The sequence below is a fragment of the Zootermopsis nevadensis genome, unplaced genomic scaffold (genome assembly GCF_977971745.1).
Source record: "Zootermopsis nevadensis isolate Lab colony 2312 unplaced genomic scaffold, Znev_1.0 Znev_ptg000027l, whole genome shotgun sequence".
Lineage (NCBI taxonomy): Eukaryota > Metazoa > Arthropoda > Insecta > Blattodea > Termopsidae > Zootermopsis > Zootermopsis nevadensis.
Genome location: NW_028259159.1, coordinates 6,891,497 through 6,916,818, shown reverse-complemented (window position 1 = coordinate 6,916,818; position 25,322 = coordinate 6,891,497). Strand labels below are relative to the sequence as shown.

Sequence of the window (25,322 nt, the reverse complement as noted above, 5' to 3'; positions counted from 1 at the left end):
AAAAGCGACGAAATTAAGCTGGTAGGAGTTTTTTGTGTTGTCAGTCCCCCGGTCTGTCGGTCATGTATCAGCCTGTATCATCTGGTGAGCTCCCCCCCCCCCCCTCCACTTAGGGGTCTTTAAGTGAATTTTTCTAAGCACGCTTCGTTTTGTGCTTAATACCGGGTGTTCGACGTTTTGTTTGCCATACTCCCAGCGGCCGGGAGACGTACAACGTGCATTAAACAGGAGTCGGGACTCGAACCAGTGCGGATTTTATCTTCTGCTTTTGTGGGCATCGACTAATTGACTTTTGTGTCTCAGGTTTTCTTTAAATCTGCCACTGGAAAGGCGTAACAGGCAGACTGAAGAAAGAACGATCTTGACAGCTCCAATTTCGTGGTGTAATGTTCATATTCCTGTTTTAAGAAGGCCCCGGGATTCGAATTGCTCATGAAATACCAAAATCAAGATTCTCAGTTCTTTTTCATTATTCCCCTTGGCGCCTCAAAGTAGTGACGCGGACGGTGGAACTGAAATTGGTCACAAACGTCGAGTTAGCGAATCGTTCGAATTATAATATAAGAAGTGTAGTTGATGATACGTTGTTAAATAAGTGATCAGGCGTTGTTGGTAGGAGCACACGGCATTTCACAAGAATTGTCATATTTGTCTTATCAGCAGATGACCCATTCGTTATCAGAGATCACGTCGCGTAGATTAGGGACAGAAATAAACCTCGTCTTCAGTTTCGTAGGAAGGGTTTATCATGAATCGCCTTTGGTAACGAAGATACGAGTAATACTGGGTTTAAATTAGTGCAAGGATTTGGTAATAGCAAGATAAGGCGAGGCGAAGAACTTCATAACATGTGGGAAGATCAGAGGAACGTGGCTGGCTAACAAACATGTCTGCCCAGTTCATTGGACAGCAACACGAAAGAGTGCGAGGCAGACACCGGGAGAATTAGAAAGCAATAGACAATGTTAAGGAAAGAAGCTCTGTTCCATGCTTTATGGTTGGTTGTAATAATAAGCGGTTTGTTGGAGTTTCTTGTCTTGCGTCCGTCAGGTCAGTGTGAACAAGGCTTTCCGTTTCTCCCACCCAGTCAATGTATAACGTCGGACGCGAGCAGCCTGCCGGTGAAACTATTTTTCGGGGATTTTTTTGTTGTTGTTGAAATTCCGGATATTGTGTTAGGGATGATACAATTATACATTTCACAGGGGTACACAAAAATGGACCTCGTGGGAATAGAGAATTAATTTTATAAAAATAAACGAAAAGCGAGTTAATGGGACATTTCAGCGTATTTGATGTGAATGGAGTATCGTTTAAATTGACCGATGGTGCACGGGATAACCGTGGTTCGGTATCCATTAGGTACATTAAGCCTGTTTTTGTACATAAATCCGTCCAAAACGGCTCTGGGACACACCCATCTCCCCGTCTTGTGTGAGGAAGTTACACATAGTTCTCGTCTTCAAGTTTTATCCCTACCTTTGAATATTGTCAACCCATCTATGTCTAGGTCTGGCAAATGACGTCTTCTCCAGAAAATCGGAGGCCAATTTCTATGCTATTGGAAATAACGGAATGTGTAACCAATATCTGGGACAAGAGTCGAACCTGGGACCAACCGCACATTGCACAGTTCCTCACCTCCTAGAAAATACATCGCGTGTGAATTAGAAAGATCTGTTCATTTTTGTCTGGGTGAAATTTACTGTTTTTTTTTATAGAATGAGACGGCGCACGTGTACGGCCTATTCTGTGAACCGAGTGACAAGTTACTGAACGTCTATAGTGGTGGTACATATAGTTACCATCGCGTTGCACGCGGGTAGCTAGGTTGAGCTCTGCAACTGGCGATATCAGCACAGCAGTTTGCTCTGATTTGAGAACACACTCTGTGGGCGTTCTGCGGGTCGGAAATTGATATCGACATTTGTCCCGTTGTGACGCAGACAGGAATTGACGCCGGCTTCATTACTGCGTTGAAGCTACGGACCATCAAATCGGGCGCCAACGTGCTAACACGTAGGTTTACGCACACGTGCCCACAATGTCAGGTTCCACCAACTGGGTAATTCTTGAGCTGCCGATCACCACCGTGTTCACAGAACCTCGAATTATGACGTTTGTGAGCCGGTTAGCCGCTTAAAATTTGAACACTATACAGGGTGTTTAAAAATGTTTATATTTGGGTGTATAAAATTGTTGTTGAGACATATGGAGAAAATAGCATATAATATCAGCACTTTTTAAACACCCTGTATCACTCCACGTTGCATTTTAATGTCGTCCTCACATTTATGTTCCCGTCTTTTGCCACACTTTTGCCAAGTCCTAAACGGATTTTATGATGAGCAGGGCGCTTAGCATGCGTTAGACAAACAAGAAATGCGGATAAAATGTTCCGAGAAGTTAATCATCGAATCGTCACTTGGTTGAGTGGGGATTAAGAAGAATTGGAGCAGTGGAGTGTGTGAATAAACTCACTGCATGTCGGGCTTAGAGTTTCTCTCCACATCACACGCCTAATTTACTTTTATGCACTTAATTTCGCTTCGTTTCTGCAGAAAGACGATTCTCTCGTTCTCGTTCTCTGTAGGTGGGCCGAAAGTGTCCCATCATTTACCGAATGCACTCGAGCAGAGATGTGAGAAGTGGAGAGGGAATAACTCTCTCTCTATGGAGCAGAGCCCTTCTTGAAGTCGGAAAACGTCCCGACTTTTATGGATCTCCAAGGTTCATTACCTAATTTTCTCAAAAAATTACTTTAATATTATCCTGTCACCTAGACCAGTGGTATTCAACCTTTTTTGTTCGCGTACCCCCAGACATAATTTCTCTTCAACTTTGTACCCCCAAAGTTGTTGGTGTATAATTCAAGTTATACATAGTATATAATCTACATCTAAAATAAATTAAATAAATTACATTACTGATTATTCAGTGTTTATCATAAAATAATATATTTTTTTTAAAAATTTCACGTATCCCCTAAGATGTCTTCGCGTACCCCAGGTTGAATACCACTGACCTAGACATATACGTTCCAAGTTGTGTTTCTTTCAGAGTACCCGACAAAAATTTCCTTACAAAGTCTTCGGTTGCATCATGCATATTACATGCACCGCTCATCTCATAATCAAACCTGTCACACAGTTTTCCCCAGGCCCTCTGTCACGTCAACACAAGCGAGCAGTGCAGTGGGAACCTGAGGCCTGGGACACTTTAGCTGGCGAAAGCAGAGGCTTCTCGTCTTCATGCACTTACTGCTGTTTGTCCAGCGTACATTAAATTACTGTGGCCAGCGGCTGTTTGTTTAACCATCAGCCCCCCGTCTCAAGCAAATGTCAACATCCCGCCTTCGTCTGACTCGACGTTATTGTAGAAACCCTTCCGTAAGGACGGGTCGATCGCACAGTTTTTTCTCTTGCCGGCCGATTTTCAAATGTTGCTATAGCAACGTTATTATTACAGTTACGGGTCACACCCACGGCGTGGAGTCTCAGACTTATATTATGCTTCGGCAGCAACGTGTAGCTACATCTTTTACTTGGTCGACCAATGTTTCTTCTTTCTTTTGAGATATAATCGAAGGATTGTTTTAGAATTCTTGCACCGCGGTTGTAGGCCTAAGACCGATAAAAGAACGGCGAAAATACTGAAGTTGCTTGTTCATCTGAATTAATGAATGTGGATCAATAATACACGACGCACTTTTCACAACCAGACGGCTTACGTGCGTGCTATTACCCACGTTTTTCCCCTTTCCCTCAATAATCAAACAAGACGAACTTGACCGAATGCTAATGTGTAAAATCCTGATGAATATCTTTGGAACTTAATACTGTAGATTGTAGTGTAAATAAATGGTTTTGGGTTTAGGGGTATTAATTTTTCTGTGGTATTCAACGATACCTATCCTTTTATGTACAGGTTTCATAAGGTTCATATCCCTACTAAGACCCCTAATACGGGTAATCAGACCGTCGAAGTCCTTTTAACGTCACTTGAAAACATACGTCGACGTCCAGGGCGGGATTCGAACCCGTGTCGCAATGTTATTTGGTTTCAGGACCTGACGGAATTTAAATCCTGTAGCCACGGGGTTTCGGTGAATGTGTCATTCACGTCTCGTACCCAAAGTAATCTACTAGTCGCTCCGTGCCCGGAATATTGCCGAATCTCCCGACACTGCCGGCATTAATACGCTTTTGCACGCAATACGGAGGCTGCCAGTTGCTAGGTAACGAGATGATTCAGACGATTCTAGAGTTCAGAGGAACACAGTATCCAGCAGAACGCCGATGAAACACACTGTGTTAAAATTTCCTTCCGGCCAGGATACCGTGTCACGTGATCAATCAATAGAACATCTGACGAGGGGGGGGGATACTTTAAGCCGATTTCCGCCGCTGCATTGTTTCACGTTACACAGAGCTTTGCTACAAGAAGACGGCTGGCAGGTGGGGGGCATTAAGTTGTGGGCTTTATAGAGAAGGTTCTGACTTGTAAAGGTATTAATTCCCATCTTGGCAGCAGTTAAGCGAATTAATTATCTCGGAGAAACGATTTATTCCTGTAAAGCCGAGTTGTTGTTGTTGTTGTGTGTGTCACCTGCTTCGACATTCGTTAACTCTTAATTTTATGTATTTGTGGGATTCATACGCTCCTCACTGTAAACAGCGATTACTTCCTTAAACAGCGTCAACCAGTTTATCTTCGTAATGGTGAAATGTTGTGTTTTCTTCGCGGTACGGACCGAAATCTTAAATAACATTTAGACGAGCTTGGGCTTAACAGGGTAGCGTTGACTGCACAGTCATAAGGCATGTGTGTGAAATGTCATGTTAACCAATCAGGGCTGATATTTTACTCGTAGGAATTTCTCCTTAAATATGCAGCTGACACGAAAGCTCTTGTCAAGGAAAATTCGTGGATGTGATTGAAAAACGTATTCTAACATTAGCATATTTACTGACTGTCATAATGGGAACAAATAATCCTTCAGCTACGTTCACAGTTTCGCTCAGCTAGTCAGAACATGTTCTTTCACATCAATTTGCCACTGGATTTTATAATCCTTCCAGATGAATCCAGTCCACACCGTCGAACCCCGGTACTTTAAGTAGGTAGGCAATCGGATTTCCTTTGTCTTAATCGGCTTCCCCAATCTTGGTTTTACCATGTAACAAAGATGATGTTATCAGGTACCCGCCTCTCGCATCGTAGAATTTCGCTGTCAGTTAAAAAAGTTGTGGTGTGTTAATTTCGTTCCTGGACACTGGTCTCATTATTACGTCGTTGATATTACCAAAGTTGTAGATTCACGAAATGAATTTACTCATTATTTATGTAGATTTCCTTTGTTTTAAACTCGTGCACACAGCCAGTTGCTCAGTCTTTTGTTATTATTTTGAAGGGGTCGTTTAATTGCACAGGGAATAATAGGCCTCAAACAAAATGGCTGGCAGGACGAGACAACGCAAGCTCGCTTGGATGACGTATGAAAATTCAGTCCTCAAAGACACCGTTTCTTAATGACAATTATCAGTTGAGTAATGCTGTCTAGATAAGTAATCACTATCTATTTTTGATAACGACTTGTTCCGAAGCATTCGTGTAGCTGTGGAAAGAACTTTGCACCTATTAATATGGCGTTATTAGGCCAAGACGTTGGAGAAATTGTAGGCTAATACAATGCCCGAATTTATAACTTGTGTTGGGCAAGGCCGTGGTCTAGGCAACACGGAGTTTTCCTCCGTGACATCCCAACAATTACTCCATTCACACACAGAAGAAGGCAATGGCAAACCACTTCTGGATCATCTGCCAAGAACGTATATGAACAGGTCCCAGTCCGAGAAAAGGATGGAAGGATCCTGTTCATATGGACCTGTCGTCAGACAGAACACTAAATAAATAATAAGATGAGGTGGTCTAGCGGTTAGAACGCTGGCCTTGTAATCCTGGGGTCTCGGGTTCGATTCCCGGCGGTGCCCGAATTTATAACTTGTGTTGGGCAAGGCCGTGGTCTAGGCATCACGGAGTTTTCCTCCGGGGGCTTCCCCGGTTTCTCCGTGGAATCCCAACAATTACTCCATTCACACACAGAAGAAGGCAATGGCAAACCACTTCTGGATCATCTGCCAAGAACGTATATGAACAGGTCCCAGTCCGAGAAAAGGATGGAAGGATCCTGTTCATATGGACCTGTCGTCAGACAGAACACTAAATAATAATAATAATAATTAAGTGTAAAACACTGAGAGTGACAGTGTATGATATATTGAAAGACAGCGGGTGAAATCTGTACGAATAGCTCGTCTGACTGACGTCTAACGCGACTTCATTTTGTAACTTCCGGGCGTCTACCGTCCTCCGGTACTTAATAAATCGAACTTCCGAGCTCTGGAAATGCATATTCGTTCTACTTTAGGGTTTTGTCAGTGTGCAACATTTCAGATTTCACACATTTTGCAGTTCCCGAAAGTTCTGATAAGCTCAAAAGTTTTGAGTTCTTGTCATCTTCATTATGCTCAGTGCAGCGAACTGTTTCATTAGCAGCTAATGGCGCTGACCTGTCTGTGCGGCTGAAATAGGCAACTGGCCGCGTGTACATGCCGATTAATTAATTATGGAAGTTGATACTGGCTGCAGGTAGAGTAAGGTTGAAGGCTTCGTCTATATTTTAATCAAAATACGAAATGATGCTGGCCGCATGTCAGCTGTAAGTGGCAATGACGCCAGAAAATTTAATGGTTGGATCCAGATATAGAAGGCGGTGTTCCGCAACACTGATGTTCGTAGCCGGTTTCTAGAGAACGTAATTTATTCAGCCGTAGAATTTCTGTTTACATTAGAGTTAAAATATGTAACAGCGTCGTGGAAGAAGTTTTGTGGTTCCCAGGCACTAAATGAACTGAAGAGACGATCTTCGTGACTTGTGTTATACGTTCAGTTTTTGGATAGGATCATCAGTGTGAAGGAATGAGGGAACAGGACCTTGGCTTATTTAAGGATATCGTATGGAATGATCGTAAAAGCACGTGAAGTTTATGGGTGTTAACTTATAGTGTAGACCAGTGGTCCCCAACGCGGTGCCCGCGTTGATACGGAAAGAGGTTATACTGAATATTGAAGGCCGTTCAACCACGAACATCATAAAATCAAAGCGCAGATCTCGACTTACTGACGCCCATCTTGACGATTGTTTGCGAGCAGTAACATCATCCTACACTCCCAAATTTGAAAAACTGGCCGATGAAATGCAGCGCCAAACATCACACTAACTTCCCACTTGAATAATAATAATTGTACTTTTGATTGCGTGGTTTCTTGTATCATTAAACGTCGTGTTGTTTTGTATATTATTTGGTGTCCATATCTTATTTGTCCAGAGAAAAGAAAATTTGGCTTTGTTTATTGGTTTGTGCCCGCCACGATCTCATAAACCAGGGGTGGCCAACCCAAATGATCTTTCGGGCCACTTTGGAAATGCATCATAACTCCGCGGGCCACATATAAAATTATATATCCCCATATTAGATTTAGATACACTATAGACATTTTTTTGGAGTGAAAAATTGAAACATAATGAGTTATTATTATTGTGTTTACTATTATTCTTACATGTAAACAGATAATTTTTGAATATATGGATGCACAAATAATGTATTTTTTTAATACTTTGGCCATTATAAAATAAATATATTTTGTAAAAGTGTGATGAATCTCGCGGGCCGGAAAAATGTTCAAGGCGGGCCACATGCGGCCCGCGGGTTGGCCACCCCTGTCACAAACACTCAAATGTGCCCATAGGCACAAAAAGGTTTGGGGCACTGCTGTAGACCAATGCATATATGGACTACGTAGTTGGCCCCTAAGCTCTGTTTCCATGTGGCGTGGAGGTACAGAACTCCTGCAGTGACATAGGAAGGCCTGGGGTACTCCATTTGACATTTATCGCTGTTTTATTCAGTCTCCCCAGGCAAATGTTGTTACGTTGTCTTAAGAAAGGCCAAATCCCTCCCGTTTCACTGTTAATGACCTAAGTATCATTTATCACATCCGTTTCTCGACCCTTATGTTCTCTCCGTCTTCACCACGCCCTTTCTAATGACTACCACTCCTATGCCCCGGGTTTGAATCCCGGATCCAAAAACAAATCTGTTCTCACCGTAGATTCTTATAGTTTTCTCGACACTCTTTATCCTGGATCATTTGCAATTAATCCTTTTATTCGTCGATATGTGACGTATGTGGTTGTAAATGCCAGGCAGTGCGGCAAACTTCGCCCGCCACGAGATGTGACTGATGCTGCCTGCCTTGGAGCAGAAAATGACTTTGTGGGTGCAATGCGGACCACGTGGCGGAACGCGCGAGACTTTGACGGTGTTTCGAAAACACTGCTCACTGTTTTCAGGCATAGCGAGTGCTACGAACGTTCTTGTACAGCTGGGGGCGTGTTAAGGACCGGACGACATAACGGAACGTCGAAATATTTGGCTATTGCAGTATCAGACTGAGGTTGGCCAAGTGCACGATGTGAGCAGTCATAACTTTTGTTACGTACCCGCAGCAAATCTGGTGGACGGTGTAAGTTACTCCGAAACGTCGGGAACCACCTTAATGACCTTTACCGCCTTGAGAACCTGAAGTCTTTCTCACATTTGAACCTCATTCGATGGTTTCTAGCATTCGCAGTTGAAGGAGCGTCGACAAATAACAAGAATAAACCACCTTATATAAAGACGGAACAGAATATGAAGTACCTAGCCCCATTTTGCACTTGCGTGATCCTTTGGACGCGGGGCAGTCGCTGAAGGCCGAATGCAGTTCGGCGTTTCCTTCCGTTTCTAGTCATTTCATAGACGCAAAGCAATGTGATAGATAACCAGATACTCAGCTGGCAGCAGTGGGCACCCCTCAAAGGCTTGTTCAAACAAGTAGTTCCGGTGTATTTACATAATAATTCGCCGGAGCGCGCGTTTTTTTTTGCAGAATTCGCATAATTAACAAAATGTGCCAGGTTTCTTCTGTAGTAACACCGAGGATCCACTGAATAAAGTGTCTTTCGCATTGACCTAGTGACATTTGCGTAGCTGAAGCGGCTTCGAGTTGGGCCTGTCCGTGATGAAATGTCGGAAGTAATTCACAGAGACAGGGGCATGAACAGTGGACTTGGTATATTCTAAGTGAAAGTTGACCGGTTCCTCATTAGGCCTGACGCCCTGAGGATTCGAGGTTTTCCTCACTCACTGCCGGTAACCATCATAAAAGTATCTTAAAATAATCCACGTCGGAGGTTATTCCGAATTGATCATCCTCGGTCAATTGGTTGTCCTCGCTTGCAGACGCAGACAGAATTCCGTGGCATGTAATGGATTCGTTTACTTCGCCTCGTGTCTGTCGCCTTTGCATATTTAGCAGTTTAATTTGTGTTCAATTTGCTATCACTTTCTCAGCTCCGGTACGTCACTTCCGGAACCCGGTTGCCATGGTTTCCTTCAACAGGCAACTGTGTTGAGATCGTTCGTAAGGCTCCCGGTTGTAGTTGACTACGGCGTTCACATTTCTTAGGTCCTGCGCTGTTAATAAACTATATATTTCCCCTTTATTAGATGGGAAGATAATATTAAAAAAAATATATATATTTCAGAGACGAACTTGAATGGAACGATGATATTAATATTGATCTTGAACTAAGCGTAACGGAATGTGTGTGTGTGTGTGAACAGGTTTCAGTGGCGGGCTCTCGTGAACGCTGGGGTGTTCCGTGTGCCACTTGTTACTCGTAGCTGCGCCTGGAAGTTTGCAACTAACTGTTCTTCCTCTGACCCGGTGACAAAAGCCATTCGTCGGTTTCACCCGGAGAAAGCACGCGTGGACGATGTGGCTCTGGCGCCGGGCTGGGTTGCTTTCTATTATGTACGTTGCTGTGGCAATGCGTCCTCAGAAATCGCGTCTTCTTCGCCTGAAGCGTCACTTCACGGTGGAGAACAGAAAGTTTTGTTTGTTAAACAGTTGAAATGTAAATAAAACGCGGGGAAAAGACGGACGAAACATTAGAGATTTGTACAGTGGAGTAAATTAATTTAGTAAGTGTTGCCAACGTCGAATTAACTCGACAAAAAAGTGATAGAATTGGTTATCTGCTTGTGGATTCAAAAGGTATTTTTGAATTTGTGGAAGAATCACTTTTATCAGCTGCTGGATGGACCTTGGGTTAAATGATATTACGCAGACCGACCATTCTGTTTGTACATCTGAGCCATTAATACTTGAGCGTATCTCTTCTGAGCGTGGTATTTCTGTTGAGAAAAAAATGAAACGGTATTAACGCCAGATATTGATCAAAGCTCAACAAGATTTACCCTACCGGGGGGGGGGGGGGGGGAGGACTTACACTACCTTACATTGGTAATTCTATTTGGATTTTGGAAGAATTCTCAGTGCACAGGAAGGAATCGATTATTGCACTTATTCATAATAAGGGAGACGAAACTGAAACATGGCATAGTACATCACGCAGCTGAACGAGTAACTGTGATCACGTGATATGTGGGATTACTGAGGCTTGATGAATTTTTATATATCAATTATACGTTCGAAATGAGACCGCTACATGTTTCCTACCTCGCTGGACGCCCGATTTTATGCGCATGTAAACAACGCCCTGCATGAATTACTTGTACCGTTATTAACATAAATATTTAAATGCAAAACGGTCACACACGTCGCTCTCCAACGGCCATTGCAGACAGAAAAAAATATACAAGATGTTCCTTCGGGAGATAATTATTCAGCTGATCCAAGGCTTATCACCGTGCTTACAAAAGCTCGCCGTTGGAAAGTGTCTTCAACTATTTGCAGCCCCGTTTTCAAGTCCAGTTTTAATATTATCCTCTCAACTTCTCCTATGTGTCTCGTATTTATCTCGTTGTTATAATGATCGCCTTCTTTATTTTCAGGTCCGGAGAAAAGCTGCCACATCGCATAATTACAGGTAAGAATGCCGGAAACAATCCTCGAGTTTCTGTGTTTCCTTTCATTTTCTTCCTGTAGCAATACCCCAACCCTGTTATCTTTCTACTCATTCTCCGGGTTCCTTAGCCACCTTTTATTCATTTCAAATTCTACTGCGTTTTGTTTCCTAATTTGTTTCTGAATTGCCTCCTTCAGTTACGATCAAACGGCCCTGTAGTTTGTATGAAAATGCGATACGTGCAACTTCAGTTTTCTTAATCGTAACCCTTACATTGCCTCGTTTTTAGAGAATTTCTTGAATTTTTCTAGTTTTCTTTTTCACACGCCGTATTTTGAGGTCTGAGTTAGATCTCAACGCTTTGAAGCCTGAAACTCATCTGAATAATATTCAAGGATTCAGTCCGTACCGCAAAGAGAACACGACACTTCACTATTAAAAGATCAGCTAGTCAACGCCGTTTAAGGAAATAACCGCTAATTGAATCAAAATTTCCTTGGATATTATCCATCGTCTAGTAAATATAAAACGTAAAAACGACGTTTCGGAGATGGGACTCTATCTCCGTCTTCAGGTTCCTACACAGGTGGGCCCACTAGATAGAGCTAATCCCTATCTCCGTCGAATAAAAATTTCCTTGGATATTATCCATCGTCTAGTAAATATAAAACGTAAAAACGACGTTTCGGAGATGGGACTCTATCTCCGTCTTCAGGTTCCTACACAGTGGGGCCCACTAGATAGAGCTAATCCCTATCTCCGAAACGTCGTTTTACGTTTTATATTTACTAGACGATGGATAATATCCAAGAAAATTTTTATTCAATTGACTTTTCACCATCGTCAAGAAGTTTTAGATTTGAAATAACCGCTGTTTATTCTGAGAATCATAGGAAACATCTGTAGACAGAACGCGGGCCTACTTACTGGTATATTCGAGATATGCGTTCATATAGATCTGACCTCCCTTGTACACAAGGAAAATTAGAATGAGTTTAAAATTCTTGCAGGTCTCTTAAACATCGTAATCACATTTCAGAGATGTTGAGACGGGCTGGGCATGTAGAATGGGTAGGAGAAGGAAGTTTTATATAAAACAGGACGTTTTTAATGCCATGCGTCAATTAGGCGCATATGTCGTTGTTGCGCCTGGGATCTGTATCCAATGTTTTAGCAAAATATGCTGTGGTTTCAGACCGTCAGAGAGTTCGCTGTGTTGCGAACATTGTGCTTTTGGGTCCGCGGTTTTGACTTCATTTTTTGCTGAAACAGATCGTATTTTACCACGCAGATGATAGTCGAGGCACGTACTATAACAAATTTATTTACCGACTCTCTTTTGCAGTATAACACGAGATTTTAATCGAATGGTAACGAGCAAATGTTGTACGGTACACTAATTTTTTCTTTGATTCTTATGGTAACCGAGATTGTGTAGGTCGAAAGACTGGAGAGTCTCGTGATTTTCCTCAGTGCCTGCAGGTGAATACTGCGATACTGATCACGAACGCTTTCTTACGCGTGCTTTATAATTTATCACCATTAATAATAACAATTCGATGTAGAAAGTCTTCGTAAAATAATCTAACATGCATTATTTCTGATGATTATAACGCCTAAGTAATTTTTGTCGCAGAGATATTATATTTTTGTGAAACTTCGCGGTAAGTAGACACTTTTGTGTGATGTAGGAACCACAAAATGCAGACGAGTTTCCTAAATTAGAGTGTTGAGATACGTTTCAAGTCCTTACTCGCCGATAACGCCTAGATCGCTCAAGACAACGAAAGAATTTGGCCCCGAGATGCCAGCCGATATCATTGATTCTCCGCATCTCACGTGATGTTTGTTCAGAATTTCCACGAACCTTCAATGTCTCGTGCTAGAATATGAAACGGTTAACAGCTGAACGTCTGAAGTTGGAAAAGGAAAATACATTTAAAATATTTAAACAGTTTATAAATATCCAAATGAATGAAAGCCTTAAGGAAACGTAAAGTATAAAATTTCACCAATGTAATTCCTTTAATGCAAGACGGACGGAATTTGCGAAGTTTAAAAGAGAATGAATTATATAGTTTTTTTTAAGAGTGCCAGAGGGAAATAGCGTCGACTTTTATGGGGGCTCGGTAGTTGTTTTATGTGTTTTCAGACGTGTTTTCCTGCAGCCAGAAAATAAATTATTTTGATGTTTATGACGAAAACACGCCTTATGTAGAAACGCGGTGATTATTTGTATCCACGATAACCGCTGTCTTCCGGCATATTCCTTGAAAGGGGATTCCCCTCACCGTTTGCCGTCTTGTTGGATGCGTACCTTTAGGATGAACGTCTTCGCTTCAGCATTCGCCGACCATCGTGTTCACGCTTTCATTTGAGATTTTTATTCATCGACGTCGATAAGGCATTTGATTTTCGGAACTGCCATAACTCTTAGTATTTGTTTATTTGTAGTGTTCTGTCTGAGGACAGGTCCATATGAACAGGATCCTTCCATCCTTTTCTCGGACTGGGACCTGTTCATATACGTTCTTGGCAGATGATCCAGAAGTGGTTTGCCATTGCCTTCTTCTGTGTGTGAATGGGATGCCACGGAGAAACCGGGGAAGCCCCCGGAGGAAAACTCCGTGTTGCCTAGACCACTGCCTTGCCCAACATAAGTTATAAATTTGAGCACCACCGGGAATTGAACCTGGGACCCCAGGCTTACAAGGCTAGTGTTCTGACCGCTAGACCACCGTGGCGGTAACTCTTAGTATAGGGAAACAAAAGTGAAATAAGGCGAATAAGAAGGGGACACGAGGTGGAAGTGAGCTACATACCCCAGTCTTGCGTGAACCGAGAGAGTTTTTTTATGGATCATATTTTTATATAAACCGCCAGGTGGCAGCATAGTAAGAGTCCGATACAGTAGCAGCCAACGTTTCATTACTGCTAAAGAGATTAACATTATTTTCATCTGAATGACTAGGCCGTAAGGGTGATATTTGAGGAAAGCTAGCTTTAAATGAAATTACTATCACGTCATAAGTCGACCTTACGTGTGTGTGTGCGCTGCAGGGTATAAAAATGCTTAATGAAGTCCTGTAAAATAATGACTGGTGGGTTAAGAACCGAGCGATGGGCCGAACGTTTGTATAATTGAGGCTGTGTTGAGCTACCGGCGGGCATGAAAAGTTTCAAAACACGTTCATTGTCGTTTTAAATCCGTGGAAATGGCCTGTTACTAAGTGACGTATAGTCTTGTCATTGGGTAACAAGGAAACATGAACTATTGGAAAGCAAAGATTTAAAATGTGTTCTTTTTTTATTACAAATCGCTGCGAATCTGTGATTACTTCTGTGACGCGTATAAGGCGTGACAATTTTTTATAACAAAGGAAAGACGGTCAGCTGAGAAAATGTCAAAATTTCAAAATGCGTTTTATCTCTGCCAGCCTCCAATTTGGATGGTAGGTGTAGACAAGGACATACGTTCGTGTATCATGTATTGAATATGATTGAATTTGTTGGAGAACTGACAGACATGAGGTCTCGATGGCACAATACAGGGGGATGTTAACTCGTGTTTGTCGCTGGTAGGTGGTCTGGTTCTTTTTAAAAATATTTTTTTAGAATTTTCAGTCTCTGAGAAATTGTTGGGAGGAGTAAAAGTGACCAAATGTTGAACTTCTATAAATTGGTTTTTTTTTTGATTAGGGGAAGACTTTTGAAATTATATTATTTTAATAGCAGTTTCACTACGGACACTCTGTATTATATCGGTGCCCTGTTACAAATCGATGTATAACAGAGTGCTGTGGGAAATATTTGTCCCAGAAGGGATGACTTAACTGTGGAGTAGAGGCTCCCGTTTATCTAAGGAATAACACTTCATCTGGTAGGTGCTTCGGTTGAATCAAGAACGGTACATGTCCCTTAATATTATGACGATGACTGTGCTAATATTAATGATACAAGACTGTATATAAATTGCCGTTATCATAATCACGTGAAACGTAAAGATTAAAAAAAATGCAATATATTATTCTCATGCGCGTGCTACATGCCCCGCCAATGAGGCTTACTTTTAGGGTAATAATATTGTTGTAATATTTGGAAGGAAATTATGTTTTAAAACACCCGGTATTTGTGCACGTGTTTTGCTGAGATGTGTGACGATGTAATGAGAAGAATATCTGTGTATTAATGTTTGTCCCCTCCCCCCCCCCCCAAAAAAAAAAAAAAAAAAAATTAGCAGCTGGTCGAGACAATGCTCTTTATGTGGGCAGGGCCCAGTAATTTACATTCGAATCCCATGATTTCAGGGCCCAGAAATGTTACCCTGACAATGCATCAGCTTCGCCTGACCCAGGGCGTTGGTCACCAGTTTGTTACTTCAGTGCGTGGACGAGATTTTCGCGAGTTGATGTATTGTGCGCAAAACGGGTATAACTCCATCTACGCTAATTCTTGCAACTGTACGAGTATCCTATTTTGATTATCCACTGAAATACAATTGGCAGAAAGTCACGTGCGCGGGGGTGAGGACGGGTTCCTGGGGGTTTGTAGAAGACTGAACTGTTGCATGGGGATTCACAGGTGGCTCTCAGTAACTGGCAAAGATTAATGAGAGAGAGGGGGGGGGGAGGCATTCCTTTGATCCAGAGTTCTGTATCGCCGACGTATTTCATCTGTTTCTGTCATCTCAATCACTCTCGTCTCCAAGCGGTGTGAACCCTTCAGCATTGAAAGTGATCTTCACACAAAGAGGAAGGGAAATTTATTTTTATGACATGCCACACTGTCAACACTGTTGACATTCAGTCAGCTACATGAGTTATTTAGATTGACTCTCATATGGCGGATATAGTTGTGAATATCAGTTTATATTTTCGTAGGCGGTGCCCAAATTTATAACTTGTGTTGGGCAAGGCCGTGGTCTAGGCAACACGGAGTTTTCCTCCGTGGCTTCCCAACAATTACTCCATTCACACACAGAAGAAGGCAATGGCAAACCACTTCTGGATCATCTGCCAAGAACGTATATGAACAGGTCCCAGTCCGAGAAAAGGATGGAAGGATCCTGTTCATATGGACCTGTCATCAGACATCTGCATCTTAACGAAGCCCGCGTCTAATGCTCAATGGACCAACTATACGATTCACTATCGTGTTTGCGATGTTCCTAATCCCGATCTTATCCTGAGCCAGATGAATCCAGTCTGGAACCTTAACAACACCATATTTATTTAAGATACATTTTTAATATCATCATCTCATCTGCGTTCCCTTCAATTTTGGGCAGGATCGCGCTAATGTCGACCTAACTTTTGCGGCAGAGACGCGCCATTGTGAACCTGACTACGGCGTAATTAGTTAATTAAATGTAGATCCGCGGGATTTGTATGGCACGCCCACATTTCTTTGTTGTGTTGCGACGCTCTGCTGTCTGTTGTTTGCGGAAAAACAAGGCAGAACTCGCATATGCCACCAGAATGCGGTACAGTCCCAGCGAGGAGCTGAACTCCATAACACACAATATTCTTGGTGTGGTTGGGAGTTCGTGGACGAATTTCGCTGATTCCAGGGTTGCATCAGCGTCAACTCACAAAGGCACACCGCCGTCACCTCGTGCATGACGCCTTTGTAATCGCTCTGTGTTTCTTATTATTTCGTTGGGGCGGAGCCCTTGCGCGGCTGATCCAAAATTTATCATCGCTTCAAAAACAGCTTCTGTCTGGACCCTATCTTGAGCTAGACGAATCACATCTCTCGAAAAAAATAATCTTACTGTATCCTACCATCTATGTCTAGGTCTCCTCATTGAGGTTTTCCAATACTCGTCCTTGGGGGTGGCGTCCATTTGATTTGAATGTGAAAATTCCCTCTTCTTCTCAGACACGACCATGTGGCGGGCAGTATAACCATCAGGCGGTATTCAAATTACTGCAAAGCATTGCTCCAGTACCCAGAACATTTTTCTCGGCTGACCGTTTCTCCTCGTAATATTAGTACCTCTTCACTGCCCGTATTTTTACTCGCGATTAAGTCGGAGAGAAGATTTTGTGAGCTGTGTTTGTTATAATCGTGTGTCTTATTAATAATAATAGCTGCTGTTTCAAACACCACTAGCCTTTTATTACGTGTGGTAATGTCCTTTGCTCGTACCCAGTCACTCTTGAAGAGGACCACAATGATTCAGAGATGTCGACACGATGTACTCTCACAGAACTGTAATGACATCGGCTTCAGCCATTATCAGGACTTTATAATAGTGTGCTCGCGGGTCTTAGTGAAAGGGTTTTGTGTGTTGAGAGGTTTATTTGCTTTGAAACTTTCTTGAGAGTGACATCACTAAGAATTGAACCGGCTGTGTTGCTCTAAGATGTTTCCTGAACACGTTTTCTGTAACCCGGTGCTCACACTCGTGTCGACAGAAAGTTTGCCGAAGTAATTTCGTCCTCGGCTCAAATGACGTTACACAAAACAAGTGAGACATTTTCGTTTTATTTCCGAGAGTTGAATTACTAACCAATTACCATTTAAAAACACTAATTTTTTTTTATACCAGACAACGAGTCTGCATGGAATTTCTGGCCTTCCGCGCTTTTATGAAGCTTTATCCAGATTAGTCTTCCCGGGGGGGAACCCCTTAATTATATACTGGAGCGCAAAGCGCCGGCTAATTCTTTTATTATTGTTTTTTTTTGTGGGAAAAGAGGAAGACAGATTTAACTGGAAAAGCTGTAAAGATAACCTAGTGATCTCTGAATCGCATTTCGTTAACCTTACAACAGTAGGGCTGTCCAAACTTCTGATAACGACTCTTACTTTAATGTGTGACGTCTCGTGTTTCGATAAATTGATACCAGGGATATGCACGTTATTAACGGGATTGGCATGACATGCAGCACGCACAAGGCACTTGTCGTAGTAACATAAACATTGACACGCCCGCTGCGAGAATCTGTATGCTACCAGATAACTGGATGGTTATGCATAGTCTTTAGATATGAAATAGGACTGTCGTAGTAATAGTAATAATCTTGTGCGTAGTTTTTCAGAACGGTAAAGTGAACTCGGGAAGAGCTGGTAATATATAAATTTTTGCCACAGATGAAAGTGTTTTACGACTTGAGACTTAATTAGTTTTTCGTCTGCTCTTAGTGGATGTTCGTATTTCGTGCTGAACGTTGCTAGGTTAAACTATCCCAGGGCGACTCTTAACGTCACAATTTATAAGTCTCACTTTCTTTCCGATGCAATTTTTGCTCTGTGGCGTACTGTTTCGACACGGTGTGAAGTTGTTGGTCCCCCCAGTCTAGTCTGAAACTGGAAGTCCACCCTTTGTTGGCTGTCGTTGACTGTTTATTTATATCACCGAAGGCCAGGTTGAAGGAAAGAGAGGACTGGGAAGAAGATTGATACAGCTAACCGACGACCTTAAACAAGGAAAGAAGATGACGTTCCAGGAATTAAAGCGAGAAGCCGAGAATAGGGACAACTGGAGAGCTCTTTTTGGGCAGAGCAATGGACCTGTCGTAAGACAGAACACTTAATAATAATAATAATCTGCCCTCTGTACACAGAGGTCGTCTTCAGCATCCGAAATCCGACGACGCGTCTCGCCATGGTGACAGGGGTCCGACTCACTTCGCTGCGGTGAATTGCTGTCTTTCTGAGTCATCACTGTCTTGAGTTATATTAAAAATCTTCAAATTCCAAGACGCATTCCGACGTCTGTAATCAATAGGTCAGATGTTTCCGCCGTTGTGAGTGGTTCTGTGAACTGAATACCTAGTCAGAACAAGGGAAAATTTTTTCGCACCTTGTGACACGTGGACAAATGAAAGGAGTGTCGTACCGAATTTTACGTTTTGGAACTTTTGGAGAAAACGAGGGACGAACTTTTTTTTTGGTGTGATTGTGGAAGTGGCGAGTTACCGGTATTCATGTGAGAATCATGGAACTTTATAAGATATGCTGATTTGGTTGCCTTCATTTCATCTGCTGAACGGAATGGACTGGGAAGGATGCTGTAGGTGGTGGTCGTTTGATAGCTTTGTTATTGGATTATATCAATGCGTTGAATGGTTTGAGCAATTATTCGGTTATTTAACGATGGTTTTTAAACTGTGTAGCTGAAACGACGTCTTGTGGCAGATGAACAGTGTGGTGGAAAAAGGACGCAATTTTTCTAGGTCAGCCTCCGTTGACTCACTGTTGCACTGACGAGGGAAGTTCGATACGCGAATATTATGCGTGTACGGAGCGTGGGGGTTGGTTTTTAATCTCCAGGCGGGGGAGAAAATGAAGCGGATGGAGAAAATGAACCTATAAAGAATGACGCCGAGGAGAAAAGCCGATTAAAACTTATATTTCCTCTCCTTCACACAACGTACAACGAGAGACGCGCAGTTTTGTTTAAATAGAAAGTTTTCCTCTTTTGTTTTTTAAGTTTCATGAAGACGGGAAAGAAGATTATTGTGTCTATCACATCCTTCTTTATTCTCCCTATCGTTTCTTCTTTGTTTTTTTTCCCCCTTTTCTCTCAAGATGTGGAACTTATCCTTCGCCGTGGGCAATGTTGGTTGCGCATTGCTCATCTCGTTTGTTTGTCCGTGTCTTGTTCCTGTGGCTAAGACTCCATCTTGCCTCGTGACTGGGTAGCAGGAATTTCTGTCTTGCGTTACACCAGACCTTCTTCGTAGCCAAGAAAGTGAAAGCCAGAAGTTAATTAATTACCTTATTAATATAAACCCGTCAGTGTTCATGTGCCTGTCTTCCACGCGGTCTTAATAACTGTTAAATTTACCCTTTCAGTGTGACTGCCGACTGAAATGTTTATTCGTTTTTGGGTTTTGTGCTCGTAAATAATTTGGTATTGGCGTCAGACGTGTTATATTCTGTGTTGTGCAGATGGAATGTACTTTTTTTAACGCCCAGTAATTGCAAACGTGGGAAAGTTGCGAATATTCAATGCGAAAATGTTACATTGCTTATTGAAAACTGCGCACAGAAATGAGCATTCGATGATATAACTATTACAATCTCTCTTTTTTTGGCTAAGCTTACCTTATAGACTGAATTTGAGGAATGTAGACGTCATAATTTTTCTTCTGACTTTGTATCTGATTGGAAAATAGATCTTACGACTGTAGGAGCTGGGCACATGGGCGCTCCTTGGTGCTCTGAACGCACCCCTCAATACTGGCAGGTTATAAATATTTATCAAAGGAGCAGCGGATGCTGTGATGCAATAAATTAATATGGGATCTTTAATTATAGACGGAGTACCTCTCGAGCGTAGGAGTACCTCTCGAAACAAGTCCCTCACTTGGTCGCTAAATTGCCTTGCCTTTCATGGAACCCGAAGATTCATTACCGAGTTTGCAAGAGCCCGCCACAGAATCCTGTCGTGAGGTAATTTAATTCAGTGCATACGCACCCCTCGCATTATTTTTTCAAGATCCATTTTAATATTATCCTCCAACCTAGGTCTTCCTAATGGTATCTTTCCTTCTGGTTTCCCCACCTAAATCCTGTACGCATTTCTCTTCTCTCCCATGCATGCTACATGCCTTGCCCATCTAATTCTCCTTGACTCGACTTGTGACTTTGCATGTGCAGTCTTTAGGGTGGATGATCTGATGTTTCGTCAGGTCTGTCGAGTACATGTCCGCTGGTTGACGACCTCCTGCTAATGATGACGTCACGCGTGTGTGTATGTTGCCCACCCAACAGTCTGCAGCGTGTCTTGGCCTCACGATTCTTCGTCTGCTAATTGCTGATCAAACATCAAGAGTGTTGACTCAGTTCACGGGGCGCTGTCCTCTTTATAGGGCGCGGAGGATAACAGTGAACGCTCTCACGTCTTCAAATGTCATCTTCGTCTCCTCGTGGAGCAAAGGTGCCTTCTTTTCTGGAGGTTTCTTGATCTGTGTAGACATTCGGTAGGACTCCTTGGACGAGGGATCGGCCCGTCGTAAGGCCTCTACCTGTACGCAGGACAACACAACACAGAGAAACGCAGAAAAAAAAATATGGCTTGAGCGGGATTAGAGAATTGTCACAAATGCTGTTTCAGGAAGGTAGACGATTCAAACCGTGGCATATTTTAAGATCCTGTTGCGGAATTTTTATAGAGAAACCTCATAAATTGTTATTATTCATTGTTCATTACGTCTAGTATGTGACTTCGCACAAAAGTCTGATCCACCGAGCACATTTTATTTAATACTGGGTCTGTTTTTTGAAAATAAAATGCAATTTGGAGCGTTAGGTTTCAGCCCCCCTCCCCCCCCTCGTATAAATGGATATGATCTCTTGTCGCGGGATGTATCACCAACATGTCAAGTGTCTTGCAATAAATATTCACAAATCGACATGTGGGCTTGTAATAACCGCGTTGAATTGGCCGTGTGTAAAATACAAGTGTCTTCATTACGATGGGATATTTGTCATTTAATAATTGGCTGGCTCTGCAGTACCTCTCTGTTGTCACTGATTTCTAAAGCTGGGTGTGCGTTTACTCTTTGGTAGTTTTACACGTTCGAAGTTGACATAGAGATTCTTTGACGTGACTTTAGTGGAAGACAGAACTATATATCGATCTCACATGTGATGTACTTCGTCTGTGGCAGATGTGTAGACTGTTTCTCCTTTGTATCGTGCATTTGTCTACATTGGCATGATTTATTATGCTGTTATTAATCATTATAATTCAGCCCTCACCAATTAGCGCCTCTGAACTAACCAACTAACTCCATGCGACAGAATGTTTCTTAAGTTGATATAATTGCGTCATATTGTGAATTAAAATTTAATTATTCGTGTTTTTTTCCGTCTAATCACAATTGTATATAAATAAAATTTATACATAAGATATGTAAAATATCATTTACATATTTGGTACATCTTTTTACTACATGTTTCGGTTACATTGAACCATCTTCAGGTGTAAAGTTAAAAGTTAAAAATTATAATATTATAAACTAAAACTTAATTACTGTTGTTGTGTAACTTCTGGTGATGTTTACTTCCAAATTCATTGGAGTGAGGGTATATTTTGAAGTGATAGTGGTTCAACATTGGCCGAGGAAGAGCGTAGATATGTCTTGAATGTATTCAGAAGTACTAACATCATCAGAAGTTACACAACAACAGTAATTAAGTTTTAGTTTATAAGATTATAATTTTTAACTTTTAACTTTACACCTGAAGATGGTTCAATGTAACCGAAACATGTAGTAAAAAGATGTAGCAAATATGTAAATGATATTTTAATGTCTTACGTATAAATTTTATTTATATACAATTGTGATTAGAAAACACGAATAATTAGAATGTTTCTTGCAAAGTTTTTGGTACACTCACCCGTTTAGGGCTTTCCACGCATGTCATGGAATCCGAAGGTTCAATAGTGTTCTCAAGGATCCGTCACTGGTCTTTATATTGAGCCAAATGATTTCATCACACCCTCTCATCAATTTCACTGAGATTCATTTTAATATTATCATCCTTTCTTCGCCTGTGTCCTGAAATGGTCTCTGCCTTTGAGGATTTTGAACTAAAATTTTGTACGAATTTCTCACCCTCCCCCCCCCATTAAGCCTTCTGGAAATCCAGACTTAAAATTTAATTATGGGCGAAATGAATCATTTTAGGTGTTTGATATGAAGGGCATTCGAGTTCGTGACCCCAGTAGTGTGGGTCGGATGCCCTCTGCCGCCCTTTGTTCGAAACAATCGGAGATTTATCGTACCGGAAAAAACAGGACGCACTGTTGTTAGGGGATTACATGTTAAATGAAAAACGTTGGCCCTGGGGTGGAATGTGTTGCGGGGTCTGTGACTGCCCCCCACCCGGAGGGTGGGGTGGGGGGGGTTAGCGGTAGCTGTGACGGGTGGGAGAACAGCACTCACCAGAATGCGTCTTCATGCGAAGTGCTGTGGTGGGAGGCTGTCCGTCCACACTTTTTTTAATCATCGGAACTACTACTGAACGGATTAAGACGGAATTTGGTGTTGTGGGTTCTGCGAAAACAATTTTTTTTTTTGTGATTTATTTGTGAATCTAACAACCCCCTAGGTTGTATGGAGTTCAAATTGAAATCTATGCGTTTTGTTAGAAAAGGCTTCTGACACAAAACGTTGGTACATGGTGTGTAAAACACGTCCTCGCTCAGATGTACAACGTATATATTATGTTTTTTTTCCTCGGTTTTCTGTGCATTTGGTGACGCACAAACACGACTCTTCCAAAGTTTGGCCTCGCCTCTCATAGAGCACTCCCCTGGAACCAGCAGCGCCTCTTCTGTATAGTTTGAGAATTACGAATATCAGGGTAAGTATTCCGGCCGGCTAACCCTTCCGGATTTACCCCTTGTGCACTATTTGTTTCTCTGCTGAAGTATTTTTGAAAATACGTACGTCTACTTAAAATCCTAGTGAAAGTTTATTCGATGTACATTTCCGTGCGTTCTATGCTTCGTCCTTGTTTATGAAACAATTAATGCGAAATGAAAACACAAAAGTTGCAAGAAATCCCACATAATGAAAATGTATAACCTTTTATGCCGGGATGTTTTAATTATGGAACAGAAAATGTTATGGAATTATGGTACAAGGCTTTAATTTAAAGTAATATGCAGTGTGATGAAGAAATCTCTTCCACGGCAGGATCTGAGTTTCTCTCGAAACGTCCGGTCCGTATCTACCAGACTACACCGTGCTACATCCCAGAAAAAAGCCGTCTTCAAATCATTTTTTATTTATCGTCCTGTCCTGTAATGAGGACAATAAATCCACCCGTAATATCACATCTGGCTAACCATCTTTTGTTCCGTTGCACAGGGTGTGTTAATTGCTAAACGTCTGTTAGTGGATTTAACCAACTGTTAGTGTCATACATGAAATGACATAGGATTGTAATTAAAATGGTGCTGTGTAGGTGTTTAATGGCTCTAATTAAGTTTTATTCTAATTGAGTGTCACAGGCGTTGAGTATACTTACTCGCAACTATCACAAATTGTATCTTTGCCATTCGAGTGTATCACAGCCTAGCCACGTTTGTATGTAAATGCGACCATTACATTCTCGGTACAGGACGTTTCACAAATTCGTCTTCGATGTACTTATTTGGAAACAGGTTACGTTATTATTGCATTATTTCGGGGAAGATTTTCTGTGCTAGTACTTGGAACATTTATCGCGAGCATCACAGTTCCACACTGTGGAATAGGTTTTTTTTTTTTAAAAAAAAGAATTTTTGAAGTCGAAAGGAATTACACGTAAGAGCAGGCTAGTTGCTTTTTTTTTTATTATTATTATTTAGTGTTCTGTCTGACGACAGGTCCATATGAACAGGATCCTTCCATCCTTTTCTCGGACTGGGACCTGTTCATATACGTTCTTGGCAGATGATCCAGAAGTGGTTTGCCATTGCCTTCTTCTGTGTGTGAATGGAGTAATTGTTGGGATGCCACGGGGGAAAACTCCGTGTTGCCTAGACCACGGCCTTGCCCAACACAAGTTATAAATTCGGGCACAGCCGGGAATCGAACCCGAGACCCCAGGATTACAAGACCAGCGTTCTAGTTGCTTAACATAACAAAAATGTCGCGATACATTAACATGCACGAAAATATACTCTAACCACTGGTTACAGAGTTCGTTCGGATTTAATACTTCTGGCTACTGAGATTGACTGTGATCGTTGTTTAATCTGCTTTTGGTTTGTTCACGCCCTTTGCACTTCAAAAGCGCAATTTGACATCACCCTGTATGTAGGTAAATTAGTTAATGACATAAATTAACCTTCTGCACATTTATAAACAACAAAGCAGGATTTTTAATCCATTTTCTCTTGAATTTAACTGCGTGGATTACACTCGTAACTCAAGAATATATGGAGCATAAAAATTCGGAGCAAATAGTTTCATACACCCCCTTTTGAGAGGATGTTGGATGGGTAATATGGCTATGTGTCGGGGTTATAATTAAAATGTCAGCACAATTCATAACCTACGTGGAATAGGGGTTCCCCCTGCTGCCTGCTTTGGAAGCAAGCACCGTCTCTCCACCCTTTGCATCAGTGGGGCGCTTAATATAAATATTACCGGTTCAGTCAGGCACAGAAGATTTGAAAGGTAGGTCGGACAAACGCTGGGAGTTTTCTGAACAGAAAAATGAGTAATGAAAAAACTTTCACCGCAAAAGAAAGTGAAGAGAAAGTAAGGCTGATAAAGAAAGACTAAGAATAGACAAGGAAAAAAAAACTGAAGAAATAGACAGGGAATTAAAGTCACACAGTGAACTACCGTGTATCAAGAGTCTTTTATGAAACACCCGGTATACAGCT

The 25,322-nt window shown here is 41.8% G+C and overlaps 1 protein-coding gene across 6 annotated transcripts in view; it reads left to right on the top strand.

Annotated features, from left to right (window-relative positions):
• Positions 1-25,322, top strand: part of Pgant9 (polypeptide N-acetylgalactosaminyltransferase 9) — a 170,525-nt gene that overhangs the window by 54,541 nt on the left and 90,662 nt on the right. For all 6 annotated transcript variants that reach the window (XM_022069421.2, XM_087356337.1, XM_087356335.1 and 3 more), the window contains one exon: positions 10,965-10,999. The gene's annotated coding sequence lies outside the window, so the exon portion shown is untranslated. The remainder of the gene's footprint in view (positions 1-10,964; positions 11,000-25,322) is intronic.